General features: G+C 34.8%; 1 protein-coding gene and 1 pseudogene across 2 annotated transcripts in view; one reads left to right on the top strand and one right to left on the bottom strand.

Annotated features, from left to right (window-relative positions):
- Positions 1-12,845, top strand: part of TMCC1 (transmembrane and coiled-coil domain family 1) — a 158,472-nt gene that overhangs the window by 26,940 nt on the left and 118,687 nt on the right. The window contains exon 3 of the mRNA XM_081160045.1: positions 11,602-11,657. The gene's annotated coding sequence lies outside the window, so the exon portion shown is untranslated. The remainder of the gene's footprint in view (positions 1-11,601; positions 11,658-12,845) is intronic.
- On the bottom strand, positions 4,017-4,381 carry LOC308567924 (nuclear transport factor 2 pseudogene; annotated as a pseudogene). Its single transcript has one exon. The product of its transcript is annotated as a nuclear transport factor 2 pseudogene (transcript).

Genomic DNA, 12,845 nt, shown 5'->3' with positions numbered 1-12,845 from the left:
TAAATTCTTAAGAGCTACAGAAAATCTATTTTGTCTTATATGGTAATTTACATTTCATTTGTTCAATATTAAAGGGGATTAAAGTGTTGCAAATGTTTCCAGATTAGTAAAGTATACCTCTTGAAGAAGTGCAACTTTCAAAGAAATTAACCATTTTAGAATAGTAAATTTTCTGAAATGTGTGTTTGTAGCTTTGTAAGAAAATTTTTTTTTTAACCCTCTTAAAGATAGTATTTTCGCTCTTGATAACTCAGGGCTTTCATTAGGACCATCAGTCAATTTATTCTGTAATGCAGTATTTTTTTCCTTCCTTGCTTTAAGCTATATTATTTGTCTACACTGCTGCTTATAATCCTCTCTTTATTTAAATAATTAAACTTGTCAGTTATATGTAAATCAAGAGTTAAATAGGACTCACCTATAAAGAAGCATGAAATTCACCAGATTTAGAAAAAAGATATTATTGTAGCTACTATTAATTGTGTATTCTTAAGTAGCAGACATGATTTTCATGTTATTTTTTTTCATCCTTATAACAACCATATGAGGTAGATATTATTATCCCATTGTTATAGAAAATGAGAGCCAAGACAGTCTTTGCTAATAATTATTGAAACATATTCAAATTTAGGATTATCAAATTGATTCTAAGGCTTAGATTCTTATCTACAATTCTGCACTGCTTGTATTTTTTTTCCTGTTTGTTTCACAGCTCCTGGCCCAGTGTTGAATATGTAGGTGTTTAAAACTAATGTTTATTTCTTGATCACCTTATTAAATTTTTTTTTTACAATTTTAATGAAGTATAATTAACATGCAATAAATTGCACATATTTAAAGTGTTTAATGAGTTTTGACATAAATACAGTTATCCCTTGATACCTGAGGGAGATTGGTTCCACATCCCCCCATGGATACCAATATCTGAGGGTGCTCAAGTCCTTTATATAAAATGGTGTAGTATTTACATATAACATGCACATCCTCCTGTATACTTTTAAATCACTTCTAAAATACTTATAATACCTCATACAATGTAAATGCTATATAAATAGTTGTTATTCTTATTATTTAGGGAATAATGAGAAAAAATAATGTGTGTGTGTTTTTTATGTGTTCAGTACAGATGTAACCAAAGTAGGCCTAACTACATAGTACATTATCAACAACAATATAACATTTTTCTCCCAATATTTTTGATCTGGGATTGGTTGAATCTGTGAATGAGGAACCCGTGGATATGGAGTGCCAACTGGGTATATACTTTTGAAATCATCTCCATAATCAAACATTTTCATCACCCCACAAAATTTCCTCCTGTCTCTTGTAACCCTTGTAATCCAGTCTTCACTCTAGTTCCATCCACAGGTAACCACTATAGGTTAGTTTTATATGAATACACACATCTATATATATATATTATGTAAATAATTTTATTGGCTTTTTTCACTCAGCATAATGGTTTTGAAGTCCATTCATATTATTACATGTATTGTTTGGGATTTTTTTCTTTTTATTGCTGAGCGGTATTCCATTGTATGGATTTGTTTATCCATTTACCTATTTTAATAGATATTTGGGATATTTCTAGTTTTGGAGCTATTACAAATAAAGCTTCTATAAAATCTATACAAGTCTTTGCGTGGGTTCATGTTTTCATTTCTTTTGGGTAAAAACCTAGGAATGAACTCGAAACCTGGGCATGTGCCCTGACTAGGAGTCAAACTGGCGACCTTTCAGTGCATGGGGTGGTGCTTAACCAACTAAGCCACACCAGCCAGTGCACATTTTAAAAGAAACTGCTGTATTAGGTTTCTGTGGCTGTAACAAATGACCATAAACTTGGTGGCTTAAAACAGCACTCATTTATTCTCTTACATTTCTGGGGATCAGAATTCTGAAATGGGTGTCACGATGCTAACAGTGAGATGTTGGTAAGTGTATTTCTGGTTGGGACTAGGGGAGAACCCCATTTCCTTGCCTGCTGCAGCTTCTGGAGTCTGCCCACACTCCGAGTTTGATCCTTTTCCATCTTCAGAGCCATAATCACATCACACCTACCTCTGCTTCTGTTATTCCATCTTCTCGGACTCTCACTTCTTTTGCCTTCTTCCTTCATTGATAAGGACCCTTGTGATCACATCGAGCCTACCTGGATAATGCAGGATAGTCTCCCGGTCTCAAAATCATTGACTTGATCACATCTGCAAAGTCTGTTTTGTCATTTAAGGCAACATATGCATAGGCTAGGGACATCTTGGGGTGGGGGTGAGGGTTGGCATCTGTTACAGTGCTGTACTATTTTCCAAAGTGGTTGTACCCTTTTGCATTCTCATTGGCAGTGTTTGAGAGCTCCAGTTGCTCCACATTCTCTTCAATACTTAGTTTGATCAATCTTAAATCAGTTTTTTTAATTAAAAGAATTTTAACTTTTGTTTTGAAATAATTTCAGATTTACAAAGTTGCAAAACTAGTACAAAGAATTCCCCATATTCTGCACCCAGATTCCCAAAAGTACACATTTTATTACAGTACAGTGATCAAAGTCAGGAAAGAACGTCAGTACAGGGGTGGGCAAAAGTAGGCTTATAGTTGTGCGTACGTAAGTTTATTCTTGTATTATTAATTCTTGTATTATTTATTATTAACCTACTTTTGCCCACCACTGTACAATACTGTTACCTGTAGATCCTGTTCAGATTTTGCCAGTGATTTCACTTTCTTTTTCCTGGTCCAAGATTCAGTGTAGAGTCACACATGCATTTAGTTGTCATGTCGCCTTATGTCTCCTTTAATCTGGGACCATTCCTCAGTCTTTGTCATTCATGAGTTAAACCAGTGGTTCTTAAACTGGTGTTAGAACTCCTTTATATTCAGATTGTTGAGGACCCCAAAAAGCTTTTGTTTATTTGGGTTATATCTGTTGATATATATCTATTGATATTTATTGTATTAGTTAAAACTGAGATTAAAAAAAATATTTAAGAAATAATAAAGCCATTACATGTTAACATAAATAACACAACTACATTTTCTAAAATAATATTTAATGAGAAGAGGGATTATTTTACTTTTTTTGCAAATATTTTTAATGTCTGGTTTAATAGAAGACAGCTAGATTCTTATATCTCATTAGTCCCAAGACCAATGACAATATCATGTTATTACCCTCATGAGAGACTGAAAGTGAAAAAGGCAAAAAAAAAAAAGTCTTAGAATTATCATGAAAAATTGTATTTTTAACGTGCCAAAGGTTATATGGTAAAATACCTCCTACCCTAGTTTTCCACCCTAGAAACAATCAATGTTAGTAGGTTTTAATAAACCTGTTTAAATATACTTATACATGTACAAAGTTTATATATATAGAGAGGGTGTCCCAAAAAAATGTATAAACAGTTTGAATAATTATAAAGGCTATGTTTATTAAAATACATTTCATTTTCAAAATGTAATAGAAATCAGCTGTTAAAGTATGTATACATTTTTGGGGGACACCTGTATATTCTCCCTTTCCCATTTACACAAAAGGCAGCATACTCTACAAAATGTTTTACATTTGTCTCTTTAACTTGGTGATGTATCTTGGAGATTATTCCATAAACGGTCTTTTTTTTTTTTTTTTTTCTTGAGAAAATTTTTGTGGTTTTATTGTATCATGAGACATTGAAACATCTAAACAAATCAATATCTGGGCGGTGAGGCAGCTGCTTTTTCCTTTACTTTGGGTTACTAGAGCAACTTGTCAGTAGATTTAAAAAAACCAACAACAACTTTTTGCATTACTTAAGTCTTTCCAAGGCATGCGCTGATATAACACAAACTTCTCCTTTCAGATATAACTAGTCTAGCATCCAGACATCATGCACAATACCTAGGTAGTAGCAGTGCACTGCCCCCACTCCCACTTCTGCTCTGCTCGTTTGTGTATGATATTTGGAGCATCTGGAGGAGTGCAAATGGTATTGGGAAGAGAAGGGAGGAGGAAACAGCATGAGTGTCTGGTTGGGAGGAGGTCAGCCGAAGTTGTGCAGGGCAAGCGTGAACGTCATTGGTCCAAACCCAAGCATTGTTGATGTTCTTTAATAGGAACATCTGGTGGAACCCCATGATGGGGTTGTCACCAGCCTTAAGCTGGCCCACAACCATGCTGATGATGCAGCTATTTGGTGTGGGCTGATGGTCCTGCACCATGATGCTGTGCTGGATTTTCTGGAACAAAAGGCTAGACAACTTCACAATGGCAACTTTCCCTTGGAATTGCTGTCCTTCCCACATATGGCATGAAGCATCAATGTAAATTGCACCAGTTGTCGAATAACTGGTAATAATGTTGAATGAAGCTGGATCCAGTCTGCTCCCAAATTGGCTTGTCTCCCATTCTGGAGCATCACCCAGCCTTTTTGAGACCAAGGGGCTGGCACCCATATAAGTTCTTAAATAGATTACTTGTTCTTTATAATGATTGCATATCATTTAATTATATGCTCATTAATCATATCCCCATTGTTGGACATTTATATAGTTCCCATTTTTTAAACAAGTATGGCTGCCATGAATAATCTTGGATGCTGCCAAACGACCATCCATAGAGTGTATTATTTTATACTCCCATCAGAGGGTGCTATTTCCCATATCCTTACCAAAACAGTATTACCAAACTCCCCCCTCCCCCCAATTTGGAAGAAAAATGATATTTCAATATAGTTTTAATTTGCATTTCTTATGAGTGGTATTAAGCATCTCTTCATATACTAAGAGGTATTTATGGTTCACTTTTTTTTTTTTTAATATATCTTTATTGATTTCAGAGAGAGGAAAGGAGAGAGAGAGAGATAGAAATGTCAATGATGAGAGAGTCATTGATTGAGCCTGCAACCCAGGCTGTGCCCTGACCGGGAATCGAACCCCGATCACCTGGATCCTAGGTCGATGCTCAACCACTGAACCACGGCCTGCCGGGCTGGTTCACTTTTGATAAAACTGCATTTTCTTTGTTTATTTTTGTTGATTAGTGTTACTTTTTCTTACTAACTTGTTGCTTTTTAAACTCCATTAGGGAAGTTAGCTCTTTGTAAATGAAGTGCAGATAGTTCTTCCTAATTTGTCTTTTGACTTTGCTTATGGTGATTTTTGCCTTGATATATGCGCACACACGTGCACATACCGTATACATATATGTGTGTGTGTATAACTTAAATGGAAATACATATATTTATATATAATTTAAAAATATATATATCAGTTTGAAAGGCCTTCCCCACTTTGTGATAACAAAAAAATTCTATTCTAATACTTTTAAGGTATTTTCCCACCACATTTAAATCTTTTATCCATTTATAATTTATCCTTGTGTAATGTACAAGATATGGATTCAGCTTTATTTTTCTAGCTAGTTACTTGTTGTCCCCAACTCAATTGAGTAATTACTTTTCCCCCAGTGTTATGAGATGCCACATTTATATTAAATTTTCAATGTGTTGGGTGTATTTCTGAACTTTAAATTTTGTTCTATTGATTTTTCTTTCTAGTTATGTACTAGTACCACACTATCTTAATTATTGAGACTTTATAATAGTTTTCAATATCTGATACAACTAGGTTCTTCCTCAATCTCTAGTTTTTTTCTGGTTATTCTCACTTTGGGATGTGTCTATGTGGAATCAGTATGTCTAGTGAGAACTTCTTTTCAAATAGGCATTTTGTCTTTGTCAGGAAAGACTCCTCTTTATTTGTTTCTGCTTTCAGGTATTGGGCTCTTTGAAAGAACCTGCTCCTGATTTGATTAAATCTCTGTTACTGTTAACTGCACACCATATAGTACTGTGGGCTTTGGATCCAGTGCCATAAGTATATAATTTTACATAGTGTATTTGAAAAGATCTAATTGTGCATCTTGAATTTTAGATGGAATATTTTGTTGAACTCTTTTATCCTTTCCTTTTGCTTTATAAAATCTACGTAATCAAGGACTATCTTGATATTTTTTCTGTTCTTTGAAGACATAAGCCTCTCTCCTATCTTAGGGCATTTGTATTTGCAAGTACTTCTGCCTGGCATCAGATTTATTGTGTATTTTTAGTGTAAGGCAGTAAGCACAATGCTTCTTAGAGCTGATGTCCATGTTTGCTTTTTTGACTTATAAGCTGTGAGATAGGATGGTAGAGTGGAAAGAGCACTGGTTGGGAGTCAGGAGACTTGGGTTTTTTAGGTTTTTTTGTGTGTTTTTTTTAATCCTCACTCAAGGACATGTTTTCATTGATTTTAGAGAGAGAGGAAGGGAGAGGGAGAGAGAGAAACATCAGTGTGAGAGAGAAACATCAATCAGTTGCCTCCCGTACGCACCCCAACCGGGGATTGAACCCACCCACCAGGCATGTGCCCTGTTCTGGATTCGAACCCATGGCCTTTCGGTGTACAGGATGATGCTCCAACCAACTCTTTTGGGTTTTTTAAAAACGATTTAAATTTATTTTTATGGTGGTAAAATAAACATAAAATTTACTATCTTAACTATTTTTAACTGTACATTTCAGTGGTTTTAAGTACAATAATACCATTGCAATCATTACCATCATCAATCTCGAGAACTCTATGCATCTTATAAAACTAAAAAACACTATACCTATTCAACAGTAATAATAACTCCCTATTTTACCTTCTTCAGCCCCTAGTAGTAATTCTACTTTTTGTCTCTCTGATTTTGATTACTTTAGGTACCTCATATTAGAATCATGCAATATTTGAGTTTGTGATTGGCTTATTTTACTTAGCCTAATGTCCTCAAGATTCATTCATGTTGTAGTATGTGTCAGAATTTCCTTTCTTAAGGCCAGATAATATTCCATTGTTGTGTATATACCACATTTTGCTTATCCACTCATTGGTCAGTAGATATTTGGGTTGCTTCTACATTTTAGCTATTGTGAATAATGCTCTTATGAACATGGGTGTACAAATATTATCTTCGAGACTCTACTTTCAGTTCTTTTGGGTATACACCTAAAAGTGGAATTGCTGGATTATAAGGTAATTCTAATTTTAATTTTTTTTAGGAACTGCCATTCTGTTTTTCACAGTGGCTGTACTGTTTTAACATGATCACCAGTAGTGCACAAGGGTTTCAATTTCTCCACATTCTCATCAACATTTGTTATTTTCTGTTTTTGATAGCCATTCTCACTGGTATGGGGTGGTATCTCCTTATACTTTTGGGTTTTTTTTTAATCCTCACCTGAGGATATTTTTTCCATTGTTTTTCAGAGAGAGTGGAAGGGGCAGAGAGAGGGAAAAACACTGATGTGAGAGAGAGAGAGACACCGATTGGTTGCCTCTCGCAACCGGGGCTGGGGATCAAGCCTGCTACTAAGGTACATGCCCTTGGTCAGAATCGAACCCAGGACCCTTCAGTCCTTGGGCTGATGCTATAACCACTGAGCCAAATCGGCTAGGGCATGCAGGTTTTTTTTCCTTCTTTCAACATTTTAAAACTGTCACTCCACTCACTGTCTTATTACTTGCAAACTTTCTCACAGAAAGTTTGTTGTGGTATTTACCTTGCCCCTCTCTATATAATATTCTCCCCTCTCTTGCTGCCTTCAAGATTAACTCTTTGCTTTTCAGCAACTTGAATATGATATGCCTAGGTATGTTTTTGTTTTGTTTTGGTATTCAGTCTTTTTTGGTGTTTTTGAGCTTCTTAAATCTGTAGTGAGGTGTCTTGTCACTAATTTTGTTAAGTTCTCAGCCATTCACATATTTCTGCTTCATTCTCTTTTCTACTTCTGGCATTATGTGTATGTTGCACTGTTTATATTTTACCACATTTCTTGGATGTTCTCTCTTGTTTTATTTTCCTACTTTTTTTTCTTTACATTTCAGTTTGGGTAATATCTATTAGCCTATCTTCAGTTCACTTTTTCCCTCCAGCTGTTTCAAGTCTACTAATAAACTTGTCAAAATCATTTTTTATATCCTGGTCGGTGGCTCAGTTGGTTGGAGCGTCGTCCCTGTACACCAAAAGGTTGTGGGTTCAGTTTCCAGTCAGAGCGCATACCTAGGTTGCAGGTTTGATTCCTGGTTGGTTTGAGTACAGGAGGCAACCTATTGATGTTTCTGTCTGTCTGTCTCTCTCCTCCTCCCCTTCCCCCTTCTCTCCCCCCCCGCCCTTCCTCTCACTCTAAAATCAATTTAAAAAATCATTTGTTATTTGTTACTCTTTTTATTTCTAGCATTTCCACTTGAGTCTTATAATTTCCATGTCTCTGTGAAATTGCCTGTCTGATTTTGCATGTTGTCTACCTTTTCCATTAGTCTTTACTATACTAATCATGTTTTAAATTCCCTGTCTCATAGTTCCAAAATCTGAGTCTAGTTCTGATGATTGCTTCTTCAAGCTGTGTTTTTATTACTGCCTTTGGTATGCTTCATAATTTTTTGTTGAAAGTTGAACATGTTATATAGCACAGGAAATAATGAGATAAATATTTGATATGCTTGTAGGAGACCACAGGTTTTCTCTACTCCTTTAGTGTGGAATTTGTGTTACTCTGTTAGGGGCTGGGCTGTGTTTGAAGTTTATTATTGCTATGGTTATCAGAGTTGACATTTGTAATTGCCATCAGAACCAGAGACTTTAAATTTCCTTAATCTCTCTTATCTCCCTGTTTGGCTTTGGGTTTTCCTTTGTGCTATTTCTCAGAGTGAGTCTCTTGCAGCTGTGTTCCACTGTTATTTTTGCTCAAAGCTTGTTAACCTGGTAATGGAGAGTGAGGGGAGTGCTGTGATGATCTATTAAGCCTCAGATTTAGGCAGGTGTTAGAACCTGGGTCTTGGAAGTGTAGCCTTCACAAGACTTTCCACTTCACTTCCAGGGGTGGAGCTTCTATTGTTCTTCCTTTTTCCCCAACTGCAGTGTCTAAAATAGTTTTTTTTTAAGCCATTTTTTAGCTAAGATTTTAAAAGCCCTTTCCCCCATCTGCATTAAGGTTATTCTTTCTTTAGAGAGATAGTGAAGACTGGGTATGCCAGTCTCCTTTTTTTTCTTTCCTCTTGCTATAGTAGGATTCTTACCTGTGTTCTGAGGGTACAGGCCTTGATTAATTTTTCCTTGCAGATTAAGCCTTTTATTCCATAGGGGGAGAAAGGGAAATAGGTTTGGGCTGATTGGCATTGGCTGCTGTTCTACTCTCCAAGCTCCACAGGGGTGTATGAGGGCGAGAATGAGGAATTTTCTTTGATTTCTCCCACAGCCCATCCCATCCCCCCGTTAGAAAGCCTTTTGAGGTTCCTGGAGGAGAGGCCTGTAATAGGGCGGGAACTCTCCTATGATTGCATCCCCCAGGGACTTCACATTCTCATGTTAGCTCAGATTCAGTCTTAAGCAATTTGTCAACATTGTGGTTTAATCTTTCTAACTGCAGTGGGATTCATCAATGCTCTTACGACAGTATTTCCTTTAGTCAGAGGGAAGGCTTTTCCTCCTTCAGGGTTTTAGGTGCTTGTCTGGTTCTCTGTGTAGTTCCATCCAGACTGTATTGCCTAGAGGTTGGGTTAGGAGAAAATGGGGGGGGAGGGGAGAGTGATTTCCTCCACTCTCTAAACCTTAGGAATACATATTGTCAGAGAATAACTTGTGAGGCTTGCCTTAGAACTCAGCATATGATCAATTTTTATAAATGATCTTTTTGTAATTGATAGAGTATTCTGCAATTACTGGGTGCTTTGTCATATGAATGTCTGTTTAGGTCCAGTTTGTTAATCATGCTATTTAGATATATATTTTTCTCTGTTTCCCCCCTTTTTTCGGGTCATTTGTTCTCTCAACTACTGATAATAATTTCCTCAAAATGCTTACGGATATTTTTCACTTGTAATTCTGCTAAGTTTTGGAGACTATATTATTATATGAATACATATTTTAAATTCTTATATATTCCTAATGAAATATACATTTTATCCTATGAATTATAACTCTTAATGCTTTTGCATTAAAGTGTACTTTGTGTACTATTAATATAACTAGACCAACTTTCTTTTAGTTTATGTTTGTATGACCTTTTCTATACTTTTTATTTTTAGATGTGATTCTTATAAGCACCATTCTAGTTGAATTTTGTTTGTTTATTTTTGGTTGTTTACTTTTCATTGTTTTCAATTACAGTTTACATATAATATTATTTTGTATTAGTTTCAGGTGTACAGCATAGTGCTTAGATGATCATATACTTTACAAAGTGTTCCCCATGATATTTCTGATACCCACCTTTTAAAAAATTTAGTATAATAATTTTTTATCTTTTGGTCCAGTTACATTTCATATAATTACTGGAATATTTGGGCTTACATTTGACATCATACATTTTGCTATTTATATGTTCTGCTTTTTTGTGATTGTGCTCCTTTTTTTGCATTTACTTGGGTATTTTAATTCTGTTTTTTCTTTCTGTTAACAGAAATATACTCATAGCAGTTATATACTCTTTTACTATTTACTAAATGTTTATCCTAGAAATTAAAACATGTATTTTCTTTCTTTTTTGAAGTATGGAAGTTTATTTTTTCAATACATAATATAGTTATAAGGTATAAAATTCAAAATATTCCGAAGGTTATATGATAGAAAGTCCTCTCTCACACCTCCCCACCAGCTGCTCAGTTCTCCAGACGACTCACATGTGTATCCACCAGCACAGTCACCTGGCTTCTTTCCTGGCCCCCAGACATACTGTATATACTGCTCTCTAAGCTGGAAGTCTTGGTTTACATCTTCTTGCTTATTCATGTTATTCTTTAAAGCTCAGTTAAAGTCTCTTTCTCTTTCATGGAGTTTTCCCAAACAAATCTAATTCTAACTGGTTTTCTGGACTTCTGATGGTAATTGCAGTTTTCCTCACACATTTTAGCACTTAATTATGTTGTTTTGGGTTGTGTGTTTTTTTTAAGTTTGAAGTATGTGACTCTTACTTTCAGTGCTAGATTGTGTGTTCCTTGAGGGCAGGATAATATGTCTGACTTAGTCTATATAATGCTGAGTGCACAGCAGATGTCCCCAAAATTCTTGTCTAATTAAATTGCTTCTTGGTAATGGCTGTCAGAAGCTGGTTTTTCAGGAAAATTCAGTTTTGGTGCAACTTGAATCTCTATTGTGTATGGTAGATATAGTTTTTAGAATTGCTTTCAAATGCAAAGTTACAGATACATAATTGGAAGCTACTTGAAAAATATTTGCTTATAAAGTTGTATTTTTTCATGTACTTGCACTTCATGTTACATTAAGATTAGAATTAATGGAATGTCCATTTATAATTCCATATCATAGTGTAAAAATATTCATTGCTACTTATGACATGTGCCACTTTCTTTTAAGTATTGACAAGTTATTTCCCCCCAAAAATATCTTTTTTGATTATAATTTTTCTTGATTACATTTTTAATAATTAGAAAATAATGTAAAATACTGGAAAAAAGTACCCTATTTCTACCAGTGAGAGATAAATGTTAACATTTTATGTATATACTCAGTTTTTTTCTGTGTATATATAATAGATAAGTTCTCCCTCTAAGTTTCTCACTTTGTAATTCTTAATGTTTGCTTTTCAGCTTTTCCTAAAAGGATTCCTGTATACATTAGAAGTACTTGAGGAAGAGTGATAAAGGCAAGTATCCAACTCTTTATAGTCATTGAAATCTTGGTTCATCACCAAACCAAAAAGCTTTGGCTCCAAAAAAAAAAAAAATGGAAGGGGAAAAAAGAAGAAGAATTTGTATATCATTTGAAATGGTTTTTTTAGAGCACCCTCATAAATATTTGACAGATTTATAAAACAGAATTTTTTAACTTATTTCTGATATTCAGAACAACTTGTTTCTTGAATGTGAACTAATGACGTATTGTGTCTGGCAAAACTGTTGTATAAAAATTGTTAAAAATTGTGACAATTTAACAAAATTATCTTAAATGCCTGGTCTGTAGGTGGCTTTTTCTCCTCTTTCCTGCTTTTCACTCCTTCACCCCACCCCCTTTCAGCCATGTCCTTCTGTTCCTTTTTCTTCCCCTACTTCCTCTGGTTTATTTATAAGAACTCTACTTTTCAGAGAAGCTGAGTGAATAAAAGAGAAGCCAACATTTCCTTCTTACAATAGTACACATATTTTGCAGTTGAACTTGTGTTAAACCAGGGGTCTCAATATAATTATTTGGGAAATTTTATAAACTGAGCAACAGTTATTATTAATTTGAATTTTATAGAAGAAAATAAGGGATTCCTAAAAAACTCTGCTATTGTTGCATTTCTTTAGTGCTTTCATTCTTACTTTCAGCTATTTTATAGAGTTAATTATTGCAACATTTCTGTCTTTGGTATTTTTGCTACAGCATTTGACCTTCCTTAATATTTGGCTTATATTGGAAGGTGGCCTTAAAGATTTTCTGTTGGCCTACAGAAAATTTTAGCAAGCATCAAAATTTTGACCATATTTCTTGTTGATGTAACAGCAGTAATGCAGATGATAGCTACTAGTATAAGTACCAGATTACATTTTATCATCAGTGCAATAGGTTGTTTTTCAAAATGCTTATCTTACTACTCGATATTTAAAGCTCAACTTAGGTTGCCATATTAGGTAAGCCTCTGCCGGTTAATATGGTTATGTCTTGCCTTTAAAAATTCCAGAATTTATTACTGTACTGTTACATAATCATTGCATTTGTGTAGATAGCCTGTGCAAGCTTTGGCTTGGAGATTAACATCCTATTTCTAGATTTTCCTAGGATTGCTGGCATTTTCTTGTAATCATTCAATCATCAACTTTGAATTATATGAAAATAAATGCTAGTGAAATCT

This window comes from Miniopterus schreibersii (genome assembly GCF_964146895.1).
Source record: "Miniopterus schreibersii genome assembly, chromosome: 15".
Lineage (NCBI taxonomy): Eukaryota > Metazoa > Chordata > Mammalia > Chiroptera > Miniopteridae > Miniopterus > Miniopterus schreibersii.
Note: the sequence above shows the minus strand (reverse complement) of the source record. Positions and strands in the feature narration are given on the sequence as shown.